General features: G+C 42.4%; 1 protein-coding gene across 9 annotated transcripts in view; it reads right to left on the bottom strand.

Annotated features, from left to right (window-relative positions):
• The window catches only part of ALS2CL (ALS2 C-terminal like), a 544,978-nt gene that overhangs the window by 495,402 nt on the left and 27,749 nt on the right, over positions 1-21,827 (bottom strand). For 3 of the 9 annotated variants that reach the window (XM_069210967.1, XM_069210962.1, XM_069210969.1), the window contains exon 2: positions 20,132-20,214. The exons of 4 other annotated variants lie outside the window; for them this stretch is intronic. The gene's annotated coding sequence lies outside the window, so the exon portion shown is untranslated. Of the gene's footprint in view, positions 1-13,119; positions 13,213-20,131; positions 20,215-21,827 lie in introns of those variants that run through there. 2 more of the 9 variants (XM_069210968.1, XM_069210963.1) reach the window with 2 other exon arrangements.

The following is a 21,827-nucleotide window of genomic DNA, read 5'->3' as shown; positions in this document are numbered from 1 at the left end:
TGAAGGGAACATTAAGTGCAATAGCATGATAACATAATTTGAGGAGTTCCGTGTAACAAGAGTAGCATAAAGTTACCGAAAAAAATCATTATAACACCAGCACGACACACATTTCACCCATACCTATTCATTTCACACGGGGTTTTCATCTCAGAAAACGTCTTTGTCCACAAGAAGCTTTCTAGGAGGAGCAACCTCTTTGTCTGGGCCTCAGCAAGGAGCCAGGAGTTCTTTGGAATTTGTCAAGCTTAAGATGAAATCCAAACAACATTTGTGTTTTGCAGGGGCACAATTACACATTCCCTTCCTCTCACAGTGATGTTTGTCTCCGTGGGAAGCATTGTAGAAGGACGGAATTATATTTCTGTGCTCCAAAAGAGGTCGGATGCCATTTTGAGTTTTTCTTAGACCAAAAAAAAAATACTAACAGCATCTGGCTCCTTCCTGGGCCACAGACACACAATTCAGCCCTAGCAAGGAGACAATGCTATTTAGAATTTTACTTAGTCTAAGAAAAAATCCAATGGGCGCTGCATTCATTGCTTGTTGGTTTAGGCTATGAACAATATCAAAACAGATTCTAGTTCCTTGTGGAGTGCAGACATATGCGACAGTGTCAAAGAAAGGAGGTAGATGCTTATTGCTTGTTAGGGTCGAGCCTGCGTCGCATGCGCTTGTGCACGCGTTTCGCTAAGCGAGGCGCTTTTGTAATTAAAAAGGGCTTGGAGCCCTGTCCACGTCACGTCAGTGTTTGTGTTTGGCTTGTGGGCTTGCCTGTTAGAATCTGCTTGATTTCATTAGTGGAAGGCATGCATATGTCATACCTTTACCGGTGGATAGCCCTCCTCGAGCGCATCGACCAAGTACAGAAAACATGCGAGGCTCGCTGTTTTCTGTCTGGCTCGTGGACTACTTTTTCTCTCTTTTCCCAGCGCGAGCTTGCTTGGCAGAAGTCGAGCGCTTTACATAATATCGACCCTGTTTCACAGTTAATTGCACTTTTTCCGGTTAGTACATAAATGCAATTTTGCCGATATGTTTAATTACCAGTGAAAAGTCGGGTTAGGAGTTTACAACGCTATCAGCTCTAACACGAGAAAACGCGAGACCCGTTGCATTGCAAATGCTTGTTTTTATTATGCTATGAAAAATCCAAACATAGTTTGGAAACAAATGTAAGTGTCTCAACAAGGAGCCAGAAGCTATTTGGAATTTGTCATAACCCACAAAAAGAATTTAAACATTCACTGGCTCCTTTCATCTGTGCTTTGTCCTGGAAGGGCCCATCTGAAGGGGACCTGCCCTAGCAGTTTTGCCTTGACTGCTCCAATGGGAGCAAGACCAAGACTAATTTGCATAATTCTAGCCCTCATCTAGAGTGATTTAGTGGGTGACATGGGTCCTGATCTCACTGGGCTACAGGATTCAACCTACACCTCAATGATGATGTCTTAGTAGGCATAAACTGATCTGGGGTTCATTGAGTTACTTCCGCGAGGGGATCTGGCCTGCAGTTTGTGGTGTACTGTTTCTATTGGATCAGGGCAAAGGTTAATTTGCATTTAGCTGTTTTGTTATTGAGTGGCTCACTGGGTGAAAAACAAAGAACTAAAATGCAGATCACATAAATCACCAATGGATGAAATATATTTACCCACTTTTTGCATCACTTTGTTGTCTGTTACTGTAGATAGCCCAAGTGCAAGGTTTATGCCCTTATCTGATTGGTCCAGTGTTTATCATGACACAGAACGTAAGCTGTTTGTCACTGACAAGGCCTATGTATGGTGAAACCTAGCTAGGGTTCGTTATGTTCCCATCTGTAGGGGATGTACTCTATCAGTTTGTGCTTGATTGTTACTATTGGGAGAGGACCAACACTGATATGCATATGGCTAATCTGTGTGTAGAGTTGCGAGGTGGTAAAAAACAAAGAACTGGAATGATTCTCAGTGCGATGAGTTCCAGTGGATGTGATTAAATTAGGTATTTCTTCCATCACTTTATTTGTTGCAGTGGATGTTCTAAGCACAACAGGTATACCCAGACGTAAATCTTGTGCTCACTTGTCTACTGGACTCAAACATATCTTACTGATGTGGCCTATAAAGGCTTACACTGCTTTATGGTTGATTGTGTTTCTGTTTGAATGACACGTGATCTAGCAGCTTGTGGTGTACTTGGGTACACCACAAGCTGCTAGACAAGACAAGACTGTTTTTCATATGGTTAGTCTTTGGCTAGAGTGGCATCCTGGGGGGAAAATAATGGACTGTAAGGCGATCCAAGCAGTCAGTGAATGAAGTTAATTCAAGCATTCATTTAGTCATTTTGCTATTTGTTGAAGCAGATGCCTTAAGTGCAACAAGAATGCCTAGATATGGATTCCTTGCTCAGTATGCCACAGGACCCAAGCTATACCTCACTTTCATGGCAAAAGTGAGCTAAAACTGGACTGAGTTTCCTTTTGTTCCTGTCAGGAGGGTCTGTGGCCTGGCAGTTAGGGCTGAAATATTTCTACTGGAGCAGAACAAAGACTGATTTGTATATGACAACACTCTGTCTAGAGTGGCGTACTGAGTGAAAAAATGGACTGGAATGCAGACTGAGTGATTGCCAGTGGCTGTGGCCCATTCAAGCATTCATTGCATCACTTTATTGTTTGTCCATGCAAAGGACCAGCTACTGTTTGGATTTAATCTTAGCCTATGACAAAAACTTCAAACAACCTCTGGCTCCCTTCAAGGGCACAGACACACATGTACGTGGCCAAGCCTTGAGCCAAAAAGCTATCTGTATATTTTCTTAGGCTAAGACAATAAAATATCCAAAAAGCGCCTGGTTCCTTGGTGGGGCAAAGGCACAGAGAGAGAGATACTAAATAGATTTGTTCATAGGATAACATTAACTTCAAATGGAATCTGGCATCTTGCTGGGGCATTGACATGGCCACCTTCCTCATAAGGTTAAGTGAGAGGAAGCACCTTTGTATATGTAGCCCACCAAAGAGCCAGATGTGCATTACATTTTTAATTAGCCTAAGAAAACAGTTAATTGTGCTTTACACCTACCTGCAGTTTGTGGGGGAACAGGCATAAAACCAAGAAGAGATAATAAAGAAATAGATTGCTGAAGAGTAGACAAGATTCATAATTGAACAAGGGATCATTTGTGTCGATTGCTCAAGGATTTCCCAAAGATTCTAATCTTTGAGATAAAAAAATAGTAGCTGCAACTAAAAAAAGGTAACTAGGTTTATCATCTGTTAGTTTTTGTACAGAAGGCCATGCAACAAGAACATGTCTAGTGTTTATAGTTTACTCAAAAGCTCTCGATACACAGAGCTAACAATCAAGCTGTGGTTCACTCTGTACTGACCAGACATCAAGTGAAAATGAAAACTTCAATGAATGCAACATGTTGTGAATAAATACTATGTGCTTTTGAATTGTCTCCAAGAATGTGTTTAGGGCTAGTGCCTTGTCAGAACCTCTTTAAAAGGGCCATGGGGCAAGCAAAAATTACTGTGCCTACCCTGGGGGGTGAGGCTTTTTACTCCTGATGTCCTGGGGCACAACCTAATATGGATTCTGACCAACTGGGCCCCTTCAACACTTGACTCTCAGTGGTAACTTAAGTTGAGAAGTGCAAGGCTTCCTTGAAGGGAGAGGTGTGGATACAAGGGAATAAACACAGGCTCACAACTCAAAATGAGTGCAGCAGCAGCAATAAATCACTGTCCAGGTAAATGCTCAGTTTTATTAAAAAAGATAAGTATTTTATTTCAACAGCTAGTAACACACATGAAGAACATAACCTTCAGAAACAACTGCACAATCCCCTTGAGGTCAGGACTCTAGTTTTTTTAGGTGGTCCCCTGGGACCCACTCCCTCTTAGGTCCTAGCGATAGAGGTCATTCCACATTCACTCTAGGCAACATCCATGACTGAGTCTCAGGAGTCCACTCTGACTCTATTTTAAAGTCAACAGTGTTCCAGTGCCACAGTGTAAACTAGCAAACAAATTCCCCAGAGGCCGACTGGCTCGAAATCTGCCGGCATGTAGTTCCTAAACTCATCCCATCTAGGGGAACTTGGAGTGGCAGCAGCTGAATCAGGTGAGTTTTCCTGCACACAGGCCAATTGAGCTGCACTATGAAGTTGCCAGAGTTACTTTGCAACTCCTTCTTGCAGAGAACCTGTCTGATCTGCTACCTGTGGTGGTTGAGGGGGGCACGATATGCAACTTTCCAGAAGTGAGTCCCTCGCCTTGATGTCGGTACCCCAGTGCCATTGTGGCCTCACTTCTTTAGTGGGGGTGTGTGGATCAGGTAGCATGTCTAGCATACGGAGTCACAGCTCTCCTCTGCATAAGGGCTACACCATAACAGCAAAGCAACCTTCTGGCAGCAGCCACTCCTGGCATATGAGGTTGCCAGCTCCTCCCTACGCATGGGCTCTGGCCTGATTGGCGTAGCAATGCACACGGCTACGTTCACAGCAGTCCTCCACTGACATGCAAGGGTTGCCCACTTAGGGGCAGATTTAAGGAAATTGATGCTGCACTGAGTGCAGCACCACTTTCCTTGCACCCCTTAGCGCCCCCTACCACCACCTTGTGTGCACCATATCTAAGATATGGCGCACCATGGTGCAGGGCAGGGGGCAATAGCATCAACATTTTTGACGCTATTGATGTACTGTTCAGGATTAGCACCAAAATGTTTGCGCTAACCCTGAACAGTACATAGGGGTCCATTGTAAACAAGGATGTACCTCCTTTTAATGCCTGCTCTGAGCATGCATTAAAAGTGCCAAAAAAAATGACGCAGAGGTATCTCAGATTTCTTTGCGGCATTCTTTCAGCCCCGCTAAGATGGGAAAACCCCATTTACATGCACCACTTTGAAAATTATGCGCGGGGAAAAGGCCACTTTAGCGTAAAAAAATGATGCTAAGGCTGCACTAAAGTGGCGCTAGGCCCTCTTAAATCTGGGCCTTAGTCCTGCACATGTACAGTGATACCATTGGTACAGCAGCAGTCTCCACCCACCTTGCAAAGGGAGTCCACTCGGCAAGGCTCCGCACTGGACCTTACTTCCTCCTGTGCTCTTCTCTTCCTAAAAGGGCAAACTAGTCTTGGCAATCAGGCAGGCCTGGAGCTCCAGGTTTTAGGGCAGGTGGTCTTAGATTTTTTGGGTGATGTCCCCTCACTCAGCAGGGAAACTAGCAGGTCTTGGCCTCCAGCCCTAATTATGGCCAAAGCATAGCAGAGCTTTCCCTCATCACACAGCCCTTCTGGCGGCTTGGTAAATGACAATTTATGGAGTCCCAAGATCCCATTCCTATAGTCTACTGACAGGCACCAAATGTGATTTTGAGTCTGAGTCTTTGAAGTTTATGTTGGGGGAATGTTTCTTTTGAAGTGCCACCTCATCTGCCCTCTCTTCCTCTTGAAAGCAGTCTGCCAAAGCAGGAGTGACTTCAAAGCTGATAGTCCATCAACACAGATCTTGGGAATGACCAGAGTTCACACCTGGATGCCAGCCACTGTAGTATGTGTATCAAAAGTTTAGCCCAGGGCAGCAGGTCCACTCTTTCTGATTCTCTTAAAAGTGCCATCTCTTTGCTGTAATGTGCCCAGGTTCCATTCTTGTGACCTTTCACTGACTCAACGAGCACCCCTTGAAGTACACAGGAGAAACCTAGCTCTCCCCTCTGCATTGTGTGTCCAACCCAGCTTACAGGAATGGAGCAATATAAAAATCCATCTGGAGGAATTTTTCAACCTCCTCTCCATGTCTCGCCATGCAGGCCTGGGTCTCCCAAAATGGAATCCATAGTCTGCCATATATTGTACCAGCCACAGGCACACATATGCCCAGTGAATGTATACAGCACGCACACACTTCACAGCACTGTACCCTTCATGTACAGTATCACTCAAAGGCATACATACACCTAGTACATACAGTTAACATGCACAATGCACAGCTCTGTAACCTTCATGTATTGCACCACTCATAGGCACACATACATTCATCACATACATTTAACATGCACACACTGCACAGCACATCCTTCGTGTACTGTACCACTCATGAGCATACATACATCCAGCACATGGATTTACCAATTACGCATTGCACAGTACTAGAGCCCTCATGTATTGTACCACTCATAGGTACACATACATCCAGCACATGCATTCGGCATGCACGCACTGCATAGTACTGCTATATCCCTGTATTGTACCATTCCCATGCGCACAGCCCAGTGCAGATACACCACTCATTCACTATGTAGCACTACACAACAAACCAATGTAGTCGACGGGTGAGTTAAGTGCACACCAGTTGAACTTCAACTGAGTGAGTCTGCAGGCCTCAATCCAGTGACACAGGTTAAAAAGGACCTGTTCACTCCCACTGACTACTACACTGTATGCTACCACCAATGTGCTTCTGCTGCTTAACTTCTAGTGAAGACAATAACTTCTCATGTACTTTGAGGGTAGCACTTTGTGCATCCCTACCAGTCCAACAAGCCTACAAGCCGTGAGACAGGCCTATATCATGGTGCACATGCATGTCCAATGGTTGCTTATGACAACCAAAATCAGTATTAGGCATGGAAGACAATTCACCAAAATGGCAGGGGTAGTGGAAGTGACATCATGTGCCCTTTTAGTTCAATGAAGTCACAGCATTTGACATCCTATGACCTCTGACTCTGAATCTTTCCAGGAAGTGATGTCATATGACCTTAATGCTAATGACATCACAAACAATAGCATTGCTGAAGTCCCATAATAATTGTGTGACTAATAAATCAACACAAACAAATGTCTATTTTAGATATTATCTATATAGAGGTACGGCCATGTTATGTTAAGGGAACACTTACCTGAATTGTAGTAAGCAAGCAAAGTGAGTCTAAAATCTTATAAAGTGGGGCGGAGGTAGGGGATTCCTTTGCCCTGAGAAAAATTTATTAAAAAATGGACTCCAATATAGCATTTTAGTGCACAATTTTTATATACATTTACTAAATAGTTAAACGCACTGAAAAGACAATCTTTAAATATTAAAATCCTTTCATTGTGTGCCAAGTTGTTGACCCCTAACAGTCCCCATAAGTCAGTGGTCTTCAAACGTTTTAATGCCGCGCTCCCCCAGTTGAAAAATAAAAATCAGTGGGCCCCCCTCAGAATTTTTCACAATTATTTTAGAAAGATGGCAATATTTAAATAGGTCTAAACCTACTTAAACATTGCAGTTAAGTACTGTTACCTTTTTAAAACTGTAATAACATGCTTCTGCTTAAAACAAAGGCATGTTATTTGTATAATATTTCTTTTGGCCAGAGTTTGACGCCCCCCCTGGGATCACTTGAGGACCCACTAGGGGGGCCCGCCCCCCAATTTGAAGACCTCTGCCATAAATTAACCCAAATATGTTTTTAAAATGTCCTATGTGTGCACCAATATAGCCAGAATTACCTCCATGTCTAGGGCTAACATTTTTTCCAACATTACATAAATTTGCGAGTGCCAGAAATGTGCTAATAGTTCTCTCCATGTACTTTGAGGGACCCTTATGTCAAAAGTTACATCTAGTGTGTCAAGGGCCATATTTTGTCATGGATGGCCCTGACATATGCCACGATTGTCCTCCATATTCTATAAATTTCCTCTAATTTGCCAGCGACAGTAATTTGCCACAGGTTCCATGCATGCCATGATTTTCCTCCAGTATTCTAGTGCTGTCATTTCCCACCAGTGTCCCATGCCAAAACTTACCTACAGGGTGCCAGGGCTAACATCTCATATGCAAGTATTGCCTTTAGTATGCCAGTGCCAACATTTTGCCAAGGGTGCTTCTATAACCAATAAGCCTGCCATGTCCAACAACAGACTTTAAAGCCTGTCAACACATTCTCACTCATGCTCACTTACATTCACTAAGGGGGAAAACGGCACCAGCACAGTTTGAAGGGACAGGAATGCACTGTGTCACATAGATAGAGTGCATTCCTGCCCTTTCCTTTTGATGCAGGGCAGTGAAGCAAGATGATTTGCTGCCCTGCCCTGTGCCAATATTTCGTAAATTTGCACCTTAGTCTCTTGAATTCACTCTTACCCTGACTCCCTCATTCACACTCTTTCACTCACTTCTTCTTGCTCACTCACTTGCTCTCACACACAAACAGACCCATTTGATCACACATACAAATATATATGATCACATATACACACGATGTCTCACACAAACTCACTGTCATCCACATGCATGCTCACAACAAATATTTAAAACCATTTTATTTTTCTACTTGAGATTCTAGTGACACTCCTATTACAGATCCTGCTGTCCCCACTCTGTATTACACTAGTTTTGAATAATAGGGATCTAGACATCAGCACAATTAAGGCTTTCAGGGCAAGTGTGCATGTCCATTACCATGAGGAGGACCTGTCCATCCCAACAGGTATAATTGGAACCACTTTCAGTTCTCATTAACCATACTGTTAGGTATTTCTGATTAAATGTATGAAAGAAATGTTCTTGCAGAAACTGAATTACCATAGGAAGCCAACCATATTGGTAAATGCAAAAGATAATAGCAAATGCCACACTACCTGGTGTGTTTGCACTTCTCCACGACTTTGGGCTCGCTATTGTTCAGGGCAGAAAAGACCCAAGATTGTGACCATGGGAAGCACAAGAAAAAAGAAGCTTAGAATCTCTATGAGATTTAGCATGTGGATGGTTGGTGTATTTGGGCCTTGAGTCAATCAGCATCAAAGGAATCTTGCCAATACCAGCCATATTTGAAAACTACACACCAGCTATATATTTAAACTACATTCGTGGATAAGTTCTTTTGTTGTTTGACTTATGTGCATTCTGTCACTTTTTCTTACCCACAATTCCTTACAAATGTCAAACTTTGGTACGAAACTACAGAATTCCTTCACACTTCTGTGATGGAAAGTTCTGGAGTATGTGGAGAAGAGCAAAAGCCCCACCATTCATTGTTGCCACACTGTTACTGATTTACTAACATTTCACATGTATGGGTGGGGCTATCGTAATGGGGAGGGAAATGCTAAAACTTTGACAGTGAGGTCAATGTACTATCAAGCTTCTTCTTTACATGGTCAATCTTTTAGCCTATTCTTGCCCAATGCAACAGACCCAATGAACAATGTGTTCTACTAGTTTATCTTGAGAAGTGTGGGAATGTTGGATGCAGAGACTTTTGACAGATGTTTTGGATATTCTGTCACACAAAAGAGATTAAAATGTAATTATTGTAACCATACATTGCATTTGCATGGCAATCTAGGTAATTGAACAATTAGGTAGGCATACACTCTAGGTCTTTGCTTTTTATAAACTGGGATTGGTTGGTTTTCCAGAGTGCCAGCTGACCCTGGACTCACAGAGTGCAGACATTCAACATGGAAGCTCCCCTATCAAAAACATTCTTTTATGTCTAGGCTGTAAATCTCAGTAGAAACCCACTGAAAACTGATGCATGTCTGGTATACCTAACCTTAAAAAGCAAAGGAAACACAGATGTGACTGAGGCCTTGGCTTTGATATCGACTTGCATGAGGAAGACTGAAGGCAATTCCCATATTTGATTAAAAAAATGAAAATCTGATAAATGTAATGTTAGATCTGCCAGTTCTACTGACCAGCTCACAGTGGCAAAGGAAATCTGGCACCCTACGATAGGAACCTCAGGATCTGTAGCTGTTGAAAGTATGTGGTTAATAGGGTTCTATACATCGAAGAAGTGAAACATGTGTTCCAAAGAGAGGTACTCTAAACCTGCACTTTGCTTTCAGTTGCTTTCCAAATTTCCCAAATGCTCTGCACCTAGTTTGTTTCCTATGGGCACCCCAATACCATGGAAAACCCATACAGGTCTGGTATCCCCATGCTCAAGAGATTTAAAAGAACACAGATCGGGGTCAAGCTTGACAGAGATATTATCCTGTATGAAGGAGACTGGAGGGAATTTCACATTAAATAATTGCTTTAATGTGAGAAATGTCATGATCAGCGCATTCTACTTGTCAGCCAGTCTGGGCAAGGGAAATCTGGCACCCAGTGATACAAATATTAGTTTTTATGGTTGTGGTAGGTTTCCTTTCAGCTAATGAGAGATAATTCGAACCCAAATGCAGGTATCCTAAACGTACACTGCACTTTCAGTTGTTTACCAAATTTCTCGGATGCACTGCACCTAGTTAGGTGCTGTGAGCACTCTCAGCCAATGGAAAACACATACGTCTGGTATCCCCAGGATCCAGAGATCAAAAGAGACACTGATGGTGGTCAAGCCTTGGATAGAGATATGTTCCTGCATGAGGGAGACTGGAAAGGATTATCACATTTTGGAAAAAATGCTTTAGTATGAAAATCTCAAGTTTTGTGAATTCTACTAGCATGACAAAGTCTGCCTCTCTTCGTCCAGCAATAAAAACCTTAGTAAATTTTGAAAATATATGGTTATAGTATTTTCTCATAGCGCCCAGAGTGCTACCTGCAACCCATATCAGATACCCTAAACTTGCATTTTGCTTTCAGTTACTTTCCAAATTTTGCAAATTCATGGCACCCAGTATATCATCTGTGGATAGTTCATTTACTTTTGGTTCCTGCACACTCATGAGAACCTGATGATCACAAGTGTCAAGCCTTGGCAGGAATATGTTTCTGTATGAGGGAGATTGCAAGGAATTACCATTTTAAACAAAATCTGCTAAATGTCATATTCGGCATACTGATCTAGTCAGCTAATCAGGAGGACTATGACCTATCACCCAGGGATAAGAACCTTAATAGGTTTAAACGTTAAAAATAGATTGGTGGTTTAGTTTCCATACTGCCCTGAGAGCTTCCTGTGGCCAAAAGGCATGTATGCTAAACTGGCAATTTGCTGTAAGTGGCTTTCCAATTTCCCCAACTACACTGCACCCAGTTTATCGCCTGTGGCACCCAAACCCATAGAAAATCCATAAGTCTTGTAAACCAACATTGAGGAGACCCATCCGAGTCAGGATGATAGTCAAGCAGGTATATGTTCCTGTGGAAGGGAGACCAGAGGGAACTACCATGTTCTAGAAAATAATATTAAAAATGTGACAAATGTCTTGGTCACCATGTTGTATCAGCCAGTCAGTTAGGGCAGGGGACGTTTGGCTTGTACCAATAGATTCCTTAGGCCATATCGAAATATAAAATATATAGTTTTAACATTATCACACAGTCCTGCCTTTGGTGTCTGTCACCTAATCAATAGTTCAACAAAAATAGTGACTCTGCCCCGGGTTAGTAGTTAGTGCTAATATTATATAATGGGAAACGTCAAGAGCAACGACTCTGGAACAGCGATTTCGTTGTTAATGCAAGCGGAACCACGCTTGCGTTACAATGACTCTCTTTTTCGCCACCTTAACCACGCATGTGCTGAACAGCGCACATGCGTGTTAAGGCAGAGAAAAAGGGAGAGTGCATCCGGAGAGGATGCGGTCAAGAAAGTGGGGCTGGGGCAGGGTTGGGGGTACTTTTTAGGGGTGGGGGATGGATTAAGGGCTTGGGGCGGGGTGAGGGGGTTGGGGTAGTTTGTTTTTTTAGTGGCAGGACGGGGGATCGGGTAGTTCTGGTTTTTAGGGGGTCTGGGCAGTTCTGTTTTTATGGGCAGAGGTGGGGGAGGATGGGGTACTTTTGTTCTGCGGGGTGGGTGGTCAGGGTACTTTTGTTTTTGGGGCTGGGGTGGGCTAGTTTGTTTTTTGTGGTTGGGAATGGAGGGATCAGGGTAGATAGGTTTTTGGGTGTGGGGGATCGGGGTAGTTTGGTTTTTGGGGGTGGGTGGATTGGGGTAGTTAGGTTTTTAAGGGTGGGATTAGGGTGGTTTTGTTTTTGGTGCTGGGTGGGGTGGGGGGTTGTGGTAGTTTTGTTTTTTAGATTGGGGTAGTTGGGTTTTTGGGGGTGGGGGATCGGGGTAGTTAGGTTTTTAGGGGCTGGGTGGGGGGTTGGGGTAATTTTGTTTTTGAGGGTGGGGCATTGGGGTAGTTTGGTTTTTGGGGGTGGGGGATCAGGGTAGTTAGGTTTTTAGGGCTGGGTGGGGGGTCAGGGTAGTTTGGTTTTTGGAGGTGGGGGATTGGGGTAGTTAGGATTTTGGGGTGGGGGCATCAAGGTAGTTTGTTTTTTGGGGTTGGGGGATGGGGTTGTTTTGTTTTTAGGGGTGGTGGGGGATCAGTCCTTTTTAGGGCGGGTGGGGGAGGTCAGGGAAGGGTTTAGGGCTCAGAGTCGGTGAGAAGTATCCGGGGTAGTTTTGTTTTAGGGGTGGGGTGATTGGGGTAGGTTTAGTATTAGGGGTGGGGTACTTCTGGATCTTAGGGCATGTGGGGGTCGCATTCTAGAACCACGGATGCCATTCCTACACATGCCTTTATTAGGCATGTCTTTACAATGAAAAATCGTTGCAAAGGCATGCGTGGGGTAAAGGCATTTGTGGTAACAATGCGGTTGTTGTTCCGACCACGTTGTTCAGGCATGTGTGGTTCAAGCGTTCATTGTTCCATCATATATTCTTATATAATTGAATGTGTAGACAGCATTGCCTTAAAAAACTCAACACATTTCACATCTATAGTCTCCAGACATTCAGGGCCATATTTCCTTTGTGATGTATGTCTTCCATTTGAGAAGTGCAACAAAACAGTCAATAAATTTGTTTAAAAGTGAACATACCTACGCCTTTTTCATTACGTCTTTAGGGTGCAGTCAAGTATTAAACTTGGTTTTGCACCACGGGGAAAAAACCTCCAGCAGAAAGCTGCACAAACACCCTGGCTGCGAAAGGGTTAAATACCCAGGCAGGCGAAGAATATAAAATGTAAACTTTTTATTACACCTGAAGGAAATATGTTGATACAAAATCCTGTTTTGTAAAACAAAATGGGAAGATGACTGAACGAAGACAAAGACAGGTATCATTAAAGCATACAAAATACATTCAGGCTGAACTATTTTTGCAAACGTAAATCTGAGGTGTTCTTTTTAGGAAATTACTCAAAAATACTTTATTTTAAGATTTTACCTGGCTGGAGAACGACCTTGCTGTTTTACAGGAAATCCTGCCGTCTCAACTTACTTTTCTGCCGACTGTGAGTTACTTACTGCTCGTTCTCGATACCAGCCCCACCCTCGCTCTCCTCCCACGAAGAATTTTTGTCATCGCTTAAGCACGAATCCAGGCTTGTCTGGAAACCAAAAAGCTCAGCAGCACCGCCAATAACAAAACAGATAAGTGGGAGATTACTATTCACCATGCATTCCTTCCCTGTAGCAAGAATAATGAAATAATCGACAAAAACTGTCGATCAGCTATTTAATAGGGATTTAACAAAGCCGTGATGATGTTTACAATCCAGTTCCCTTTCAACATATTTGTCTGTGTACCAGACCAGTTCATACTGAAAACGCAGCGGCTGCCCCCGCGCCTGTCAAATCATCTAGACCTCAAAGTTTTAGACGCAGTGACAACACTGTTATTGTTTGTGCAACCGCACATGAAAAAAAAAAAAAAAAACTTTGTTGAGCAGTCACTGCCAGATGTAATTATTCTCAACAGTTCCTATTTCCAAGCCACAAAGCCTAAATGCCGCGACTGAGTTGGGAAAGCTTTCCAGAACTTTATCAAAAGGCCATTCTTACGACCACACGCCACTCTAGCAAGCATGCCAGTTAATACGAATCCTCAAAGCCTGCCAAGGGAAAACGTTTTTTCCAATTCTCTGGGATTCAGCCCTATTTTGTTAATGTCTGTTTCTGGTTCAAAGTAGGTTCCTTAAACTACCAAATACTAAGAATTGCGTTTGTTTTCGTGCTTAGACGGAAGAATGCCAACATGCATGAGCTGTTATGAAAACAAAAAACGAATAGTCTGCGCATCACAAACGCCACCTGAAATCATTTATTTATAGAATTCAAAGAAGTTATTCAGGAACAGAAGCAGTTTGTTTACAACTTTAGATTCAAGGATTCAAGATAATGCAATGCAAACCCTCTAGAATTTAGGCACCGGACAGAACTTTAAACAGGAATGTTAGAGATAGGGTCTTTGGTTGACAGTCAGGTTACCCCCTGTTCAAGGAAGGACCCTCACTCCAGTCAGGGTAAAAGAGAATCACCGTCTGCTAACCCCTGCTTACCCCCTTGGTAGCTTGGCAGAGCAGTAGGCTTAACTTCGGAGTGCTAGTTGTAAAGTATTTGTACCAACACACACAGTAACTTAATGAAAACACTACAAAAAGTGTAGAGAAATAGTAAATATTTATCTAAACAAAACAAGACCAAAACAACAAAAATCCACAATAAACAAGTCAGGTATCAATAAAAATGCAAAAAGAGTCTTTAAGTAGTTTTAAAAATGTACTTGGTGCGTGTCAAAAATAACCCCGCACGGGTGGTGCGCGTCAAAAAGGGCTTGCGAGGCGTTGATTCCACTTATGAGCGGGACCGTGCGTCGTTTCTCCTTTCACTGGGTCGGGCGAGTCGTTTCTTCTCTCCGCAGGAGAGCGGTGCGTTGATCCGGTCAGCACTCTCGGGTCCGGGTAGGCCTTGCGTTGTTTTTCCACGTACAGCGGTACTTGAGTCGGAAATCCGGCCGCACGATGATCCAAAAACCCTGACGCGCAGGTTGTGATTTCCCAACCTCCGTCTGCGATGCTGCGCGTCGTTTCTCCTGCTCCGTGTATCAATTCTTCGGTCGCGTTTCCTGAGAGCGTCGTTTCTCAACTGTGGAGTCGGTGGCGTGTCATTTCTTCAGCCGCAGATTGGAGTCGCATCAATCTTTTCCCCGCACAGCGCTCTGTGCGTGGATTTCCTTGTCTTTAGGCTGCCAGCTTTTCCTTTCAGGCTCCCAGGAACTGGATGGGCACCACAGGGCAGAGTAGGAGTCTCTCCAGAGATCCCAGGTGCTGGCAGAGAGAAGTCTTTGCTGTCCCTGAGATTTCAAACAACAGGAGGCAAGTTCTAAATCAAGCCCTTTGAGATTTCTTCTCAAGATGGAAGGCACACAAAGTCCAGTCTTTGCCCTCTTACTCTGGCAGAAGCAGCAACTGCAGGAGAGCTCCACAAAGCACAGTCACAGGCAGGGCAGCTCTTCCTCCTCAGCTCTTCAGCTCTTCTCTAGGCAGAGGTTCCTCTTGTTTCCAGAAGGGTTTCTAAAGTCTGTGGTTTTGGGTGCCCTTCTTATACCCAATTTCTCCTTTGAAGTAGGCCTACTTCAAAGTAAAGTCTCTTTTGAATGTGAAATCCTGCCTTGCCCAGGCCAGGCCCCAGACACTCACCAGGGGGTTGGAGACTGCATTGTGTGAGGGAAGGGACAGCCCTTTCAGGTGTGACTGACCACTCCCCCCCTCCCTCCTAGCACAGATGGCTAATCAGGAAATGCAGACTACACCCCAGCTCCCTTTGTGTCACTGTCTAGTGTGAGGTGCAACCAGCCCAACTGTCAAACTGACCCAGGCAGGGAATCCACAAACAGGCAGAGTCACAGAAATGGTATAAGCAAGAAAATGCTCACTTTCTAAAAGTGACATTTTCAAGCACACAATCTTAAAATCAACTTTACTAAAAGATGTATTTTTAAATTCTGAGCTCAGAGACCCCAAACTCCACATGTCCATCCACTCCCAAAGGGAATCTACACTTTAATCAGATTTAAAGGTAGCCCCCATATTAACCTATGAGAGGGACAGGCCTTGCAACAGTGAAAAATGAATTTAGCAATATTTCACTGTCAGGACATATAAAACATATACTGTATGTCCTACCTTAACCATACACTGCACCCTGCCCTTGGGGCAACGTAGGGCCTACCTTAGGGGTGTCTGACATGTAAGAAAAGGGAAGGTTTAGGCCTGGCAAGTGGGTACACTTGCCAAGTCGAATTTACAGTTAAAACTGCACACACAGACACTACAATGGCAGGTCTGAGGCATGATTACAGAGCTACTTATGTGGGTCGCACAACCAGTGCTGCAGGCCTATTAGTAGCATTTGATTTATAGGCCCTGGCACCCCTAGTGCACTTTACTAGGGACTTACTAGTAAACCAAATATGGCAATCATGGATAAGCCAATTACATACACATTTTGTAAAGGAGCACTTGTACTTTAGTACTGGTTATCAGTGGTAAAGTGCCCAGAGTAACAAAAACAGCAAAATCAGAGTCCAGCACACACCAACAACCTGGGGAACAGAGGCAAAAAGTTAAGGGAGACCACACCAAGGATGAAAAGTCTAACAAGGACGTTTAAGTGTCACACCTGAGACCTGCTCTGTTTAGATGTTCTAAGCGTGATGTCATGGCAGCCTAAAATTAGGGATGTAGGAAGTTGCAAAATTTGCTGAAGAGAAACGTTGTTTTTAGGTCGAGCATAGCAGCAAGTAAGCGCTGCTCTTCCCAACATGTTATCATTTTTTCTATGGCCTTTAAACACACCCATCACTTTTATTCGTTCCTGGGCATACCTTTCAAAATTCCCTTCATTTCCCAGGTAAATGCTTTATGTTTCTCCCACCCTGAGGCTGCTTTGTTACGTCTTGCAGATTGACCCTGTTACATGGATTATTGCATGATTAGCCATATACTTTCATGTGTGTGCACAATTTTTTTCTTTTGTCTTGCTGCTTCGCGCTGGGTGGTGGCCATGGTACTTTGAAGTTTCATATAGCACAAACTACCTCGGAAGTATTGCAGCGCTTTGCAGAAGTATCAGTTACACTGTTACCAAATTGGAGTCATTAAAATGTTTCTTTGTCTCACCCCTTTGCGCCCCGGGCTCTCCCCGCTGCTATCACTGCGGCCTGTTTCAGTTGACACCACATTTGGCCCGGTCAAAATTGGTTCTCCACACCATCAAACACCATTTCTGGAAAGCTTTTTAATTTGTGCAGTTTTCTATCGGAATTTATATGCTAATTCCAGGAAGGCGCTCTGTTCTGTCTTTTAATGGTTTCACATCACTTAACAGCTCCAATTATTGTTCTGCCTTTCCTGTCTTTTTTGGGTGAACATTAAAGGTGTTCTGTTAATGTTTGCATTCTATCAACAGTTTTTAATTTAAAACTCTTCTGCTACGTGTATTGTAGGTGTGTGTCCATTGAGAGAATGGTTTACTTTTTCTTTAAAAACACGTTGTAATTTCACTTTCCTTTGAATAAGGTTTTCTGTTACTTTCGCTCTACTTTCATGCGAGCCAAAGGCATTGCCTTGAATAATGATGTATTCGACCCCTTTGAAGACATTTGGTAAGCCATTACTAAGTTATTCTTAATGTGGTGCCAGTGGGGATCAGCGGAAATGTGACCTAGGAATAGCTAGCTTCATGTCCTACTTGATTTGCTGATCTTTATCCTAAAATCTTATACCCTTAATGCCACTAACAAAATTTAATTGATGTTTGCTGCGATGTCCTGATAATACCAAACACATAAGATCTGGGAAGCCCCTCGCATACAAATATATGACTTGCCTGCGGCTTTGCCTCTTGTACCTAAGCAGATGAAACTGGTTGCTTTGCATTTTTACCTCTCTGACGTGTTTATTTATTAACAGTAATAACCGTCACAATTATAGGAAGCTGAAGCCTCCATTAAACACTTCAATGAATATGCTGATTACCATTGATAAATATGATACCACTGGCTAGTCTAATCTTTAACATTAAATCGCTAACCTCTGCATTAGTGCCTTATGAAACTGCCTTTACAACTGTAGGGCATTGCTATGCCATTTGTTGTGTGTGTATGCCTAGACAAACACAAAGGACTTGGGGCTGATTTAGAATTTGGCGGGCAAAGAAATCCAACACTAACACAAAGGAGTATCCTGTCCACAAAACTTTCACCAACAGTTTCATATAGCGCGACCTCAAAATAATAATATATAAAAAAATATTAAAGGCAATATTTTCATATTTTGCTGCAGATAGAGGAAGAAGGTAAATGGAAGTGCTTTAGTTACATGAAGGCCCCCTGGAATTATGTGGCAGAGAGAACCAAACTATGTGACAGGGTTGCCAATTTATGTGGCAAGAAAAGTCCAGTTATGCATTTACAACACCAATAGCTCTATCTCAAGCAAATGTGAGACCTATTACATTGCAAGTGCTTGTTTATAAATGCAGTAAACTTTGCAAAGTGTGGTTTAGACTGCAACAAAACATTCTCAAGCCCAGAAGGGCACCAAATACCTCCAGTTCCCGCAGAGTTTCCCATACAATCGATCAAAGTTCCTTGCCACTGATCTTGTTGATAATGCGTGCCCTGCCTAAATAACTGCATGCTTCCTATTGGCAAAATCATCTCATTCTCTTCCTATAGCGGAACACTAGCTTCTGTCAATGTTGACTATTTGAAGATTCAGGAACTGGAATGGGGTGTTATAGGGGAGTGGTGAATGACTTCTATGGTCTACTCACCTCTGAACTGTATTCCAAACAGACTGCAAGTACCACCAAGCTGCACCAACAAAGGCAGGTGCCCTGTGAATTGACTGGTGACTTCTAGTCCACCTTCTGAATTCTGATAATGGCCTTGCTGGGGCACAACTGAAATTCTTCTACTTTAAAATACTACATGGCTGGTACTGATCTCTGTTCCCCTATCAGTCACAGGGTGGCAATCAGTGTTTAATGTGTAAAAGAATGAGTACCAGTGCCCAAAGCTCTGTTTAGAAGCCTGCGGCAAGTGCTATTATGTGGTGCTGTGCTCAATACCAAGGCTGCATAGTCTTGAATGCATAGTCTTGAATCCATTTCATTCATCTTTAATCCACTACCAGAGACTCCCGGCCTTGTTATATCACTCTCCCAGATTCCTGCTTTCTCAGTTTGTGACTTTTTCCATCTTTCTCTTACTCCATTGTGTGTTTTTTTCTGTCTTCTCTAGATAAATGTCTTATGAGGAAAAATAAATGCCAGTCCCCAAAGATGTGTACAGGAGGGCCCCACTGACAACCACTGGCTCAAATTAAGCACTGGCTACAGTGATGAAAAATATGACCTTATGTATGTTCTTTTGTTTTGCCTAAGGTTTGATCCTTATTTGTCCCTGATTTGCTCTTTTATGTCTAACACTAGAGATTCCACATCTATACAAAATTGGCACTTTAACATGTCCTATTGAAGATTCCTAATGTTACCTCTACCTGGAACATGTGGATAATCACTTGTCTCCCAGTAGTGAACACGTGTTTTTTGAGGCATTGGCAGTCACCTTGAGTACCCCTTCGTAACAAGTGGGTGTCCCAAAAGGTGAAGGTGGCATCTCTTGAGAAGTTGATTAACAGGTTCCAAAATCAGTTGCCTATATTACATCATACATAGTGCAGTTTCAAGCGTGAGATCCAGCCTGTTTCTTAGTGATGACTGTACTATATGTCCATCTTTATTGGTCTGGGACTAGTTAAATACTTACTGAACAGTACTGAATGCTCAAGTCTCCAAGGATGTTCAGGGTGTCCATTGTGTGGTTTAAACATATTTTCACTGCACCTAACTGCTAGTTCATTATTGAAGATCCCTATATTTATCTCTTCCTCACTTATCCCTTTCCATTTTTGAAGGTTGTACAGGTTTCTATTCTGAGATAGAAGAATGTTTTGGAACAGCTCAGCTCCCTCATGAACCTCTGTGGGAAGTATTTATTTGATTATTTCTCTAAAAGCTTAATTTTGACAATGATACGTTTGCATGTTGATATGCTACTTGTAAAGTCCTTTAATAAAGAAATACATGGTATCTCCTAATCAATAAAGTGACATTGACATTTTAATCACACTTATTAAACAGAACCTGCTTCATGTTTTCCCGAACATCTCATGGAGGGGATATTTGCTTAGTTTTTGGTTTCAAAGTGGTTGATGAAAACTGTTTTCAGCATGTGGAAATACTCAAACTGCATGCCAGTAAATTTAATTTCCTCCAATCGACCAAGCTAGAAAAAAGGAGTAGGAGGGAGGAGCAGAAGATTTTATGACTTGAATGAAGAATAATGGACTCAGAGTAATGAAATTACTGGTAAGTAATTTGAACATTACCTCCTCATCAGATTCCTCGTTCTAATCCTCACGCTATGGAGAATACCGGACTTGAACAGAAAGGTTGGTCTGGTTGCATCATCCTAAACAAAACATTTCATGCTTAGAAATACTTTATTCACTCAAAATTTATCGTGCATACTGCTTCACAGCAGAAAGCACTCTTGAACAAAAATCAGTAACACAAGCTCTTTTAACGTGCAACTGATAATAGTTAACACGGACTTTGGTGCTAAATATAATTATTTTAATTCCATTTAATTAGTAGCAAAGTTCCTTTGAAAATAAATTGATAATAAACATTGATAAAATAATGCATGAAAGTTTAAACGCTGAAAAACCAACTCAAGTTTCACAAAAAGCTTCTTCATGGAAAATTCTCTTGACATGTTGGTATTTAAGGATCGACATTCTTTATAGCGGTTACCAGTCCGAATACTTAAACATTGTAAATCAAATTGTTTAAAGTTTAACTCAACGAGAAGTTGAAAACAATCTTGGGATATTTTGCACACAACATGGGTATAAATTATCTCTCCATATTCCAACTAGTACATTTGAGATCAAAGGGAAAAGGGGAAGAGATACAAGAGACATTGACAAGAAACAAGCTTATTGCCCCATTTGTGCCAGAAGATCTGAACAGTCCTCTCTTTCCTAGATTGTTTCTGCCAGAAATGAAAAGTCTTTCACCAAGGATCATGCTGTTTATTCTTCATCCCTTCCTGTGCTCAATGCTAAATTGTTTCCAGCATATGCTTTACAGGTCCTTCTATGTGTTTGTCCACCTAATCCATCACTGTACATGCTCCTGGATTTACTGATGCGTGCCATGTCAAGGTTGGTACCATGAAATCAGTTCCGAGGGCATGTGCCAAATCATTATTTACCCTCTCAAATGTATACATGCTTTGCATGAAACGAAGAATGATAAGGTGATTGACATCACACCATTCTCATGAGATGAGAGCATTAATATGCAAAGCTCAGTTTGGAAAACCTAAAATTGTCTCAGAAATTCTACAAAACGGGATCAAGTTTTACACGAGGAACACATTTGTTTGCAAGTGTCTGCTCCAGCATCCTCTGTTTTGGAGCTGCTGATAAATAGTCAGGGTTGTCAGGATTTTTAAGATATAAAAAGATAGTGTGTCTTGATTTATTTCTGCTTGAACATCTATCCTGATTAACAGACTTTATAGCAGCCAAATGTTTCCTCTTACCATCGCTCCTTTACCATTTCAACACTGACAAGTTATGGAAATTAAAAAATGTTTCCAATTAAATAGAAGCACCTTCCTTTTTTATTTTCTGTGATAAAGCTGGCATGTTGAGACAATATCAGCAATCATTAATACCCAAGACCTAATTACCCCACAAGAAAAAAAATACATGTCTTGAACAGGTATGGCGCTAAACTCTGATATCCCAATAAGAGGCCCTACATACGGAAAAGAGAAAATTCAGTAGAAACGGGAATAGCCCCCATAAGATATTCAACTACTTCCAAGCAAAGTTTCCAGCCATGTAGTAACAAGTGACCAAATGTTATCCCTCATATCAGCTTCTTGTGGCCCTTACATCTATAAAGATTTAGGACCTGATTACCACATTGGTGGAGGGGATTACTCTGTCACAAACATGACAGATACCCTGTCCGCACCATTACAAGTTCCATAATATATAATAGAACTTG

This window comes from Pleurodeles waltl, chromosome 10, assembly GCF_031143425.1.
Source record: "Pleurodeles waltl isolate 20211129_DDA chromosome 10, aPleWal1.hap1.20221129, whole genome shotgun sequence".
NCBI lineage: Eukaryota > Metazoa > Chordata > Amphibia > Caudata > Salamandridae > Pleurodeles > Pleurodeles waltl.
The sequence above is the reverse complement of the archived record's forward strand: the minus strand, read 5'-3'. Positions and strand labels throughout refer to the sequence as shown.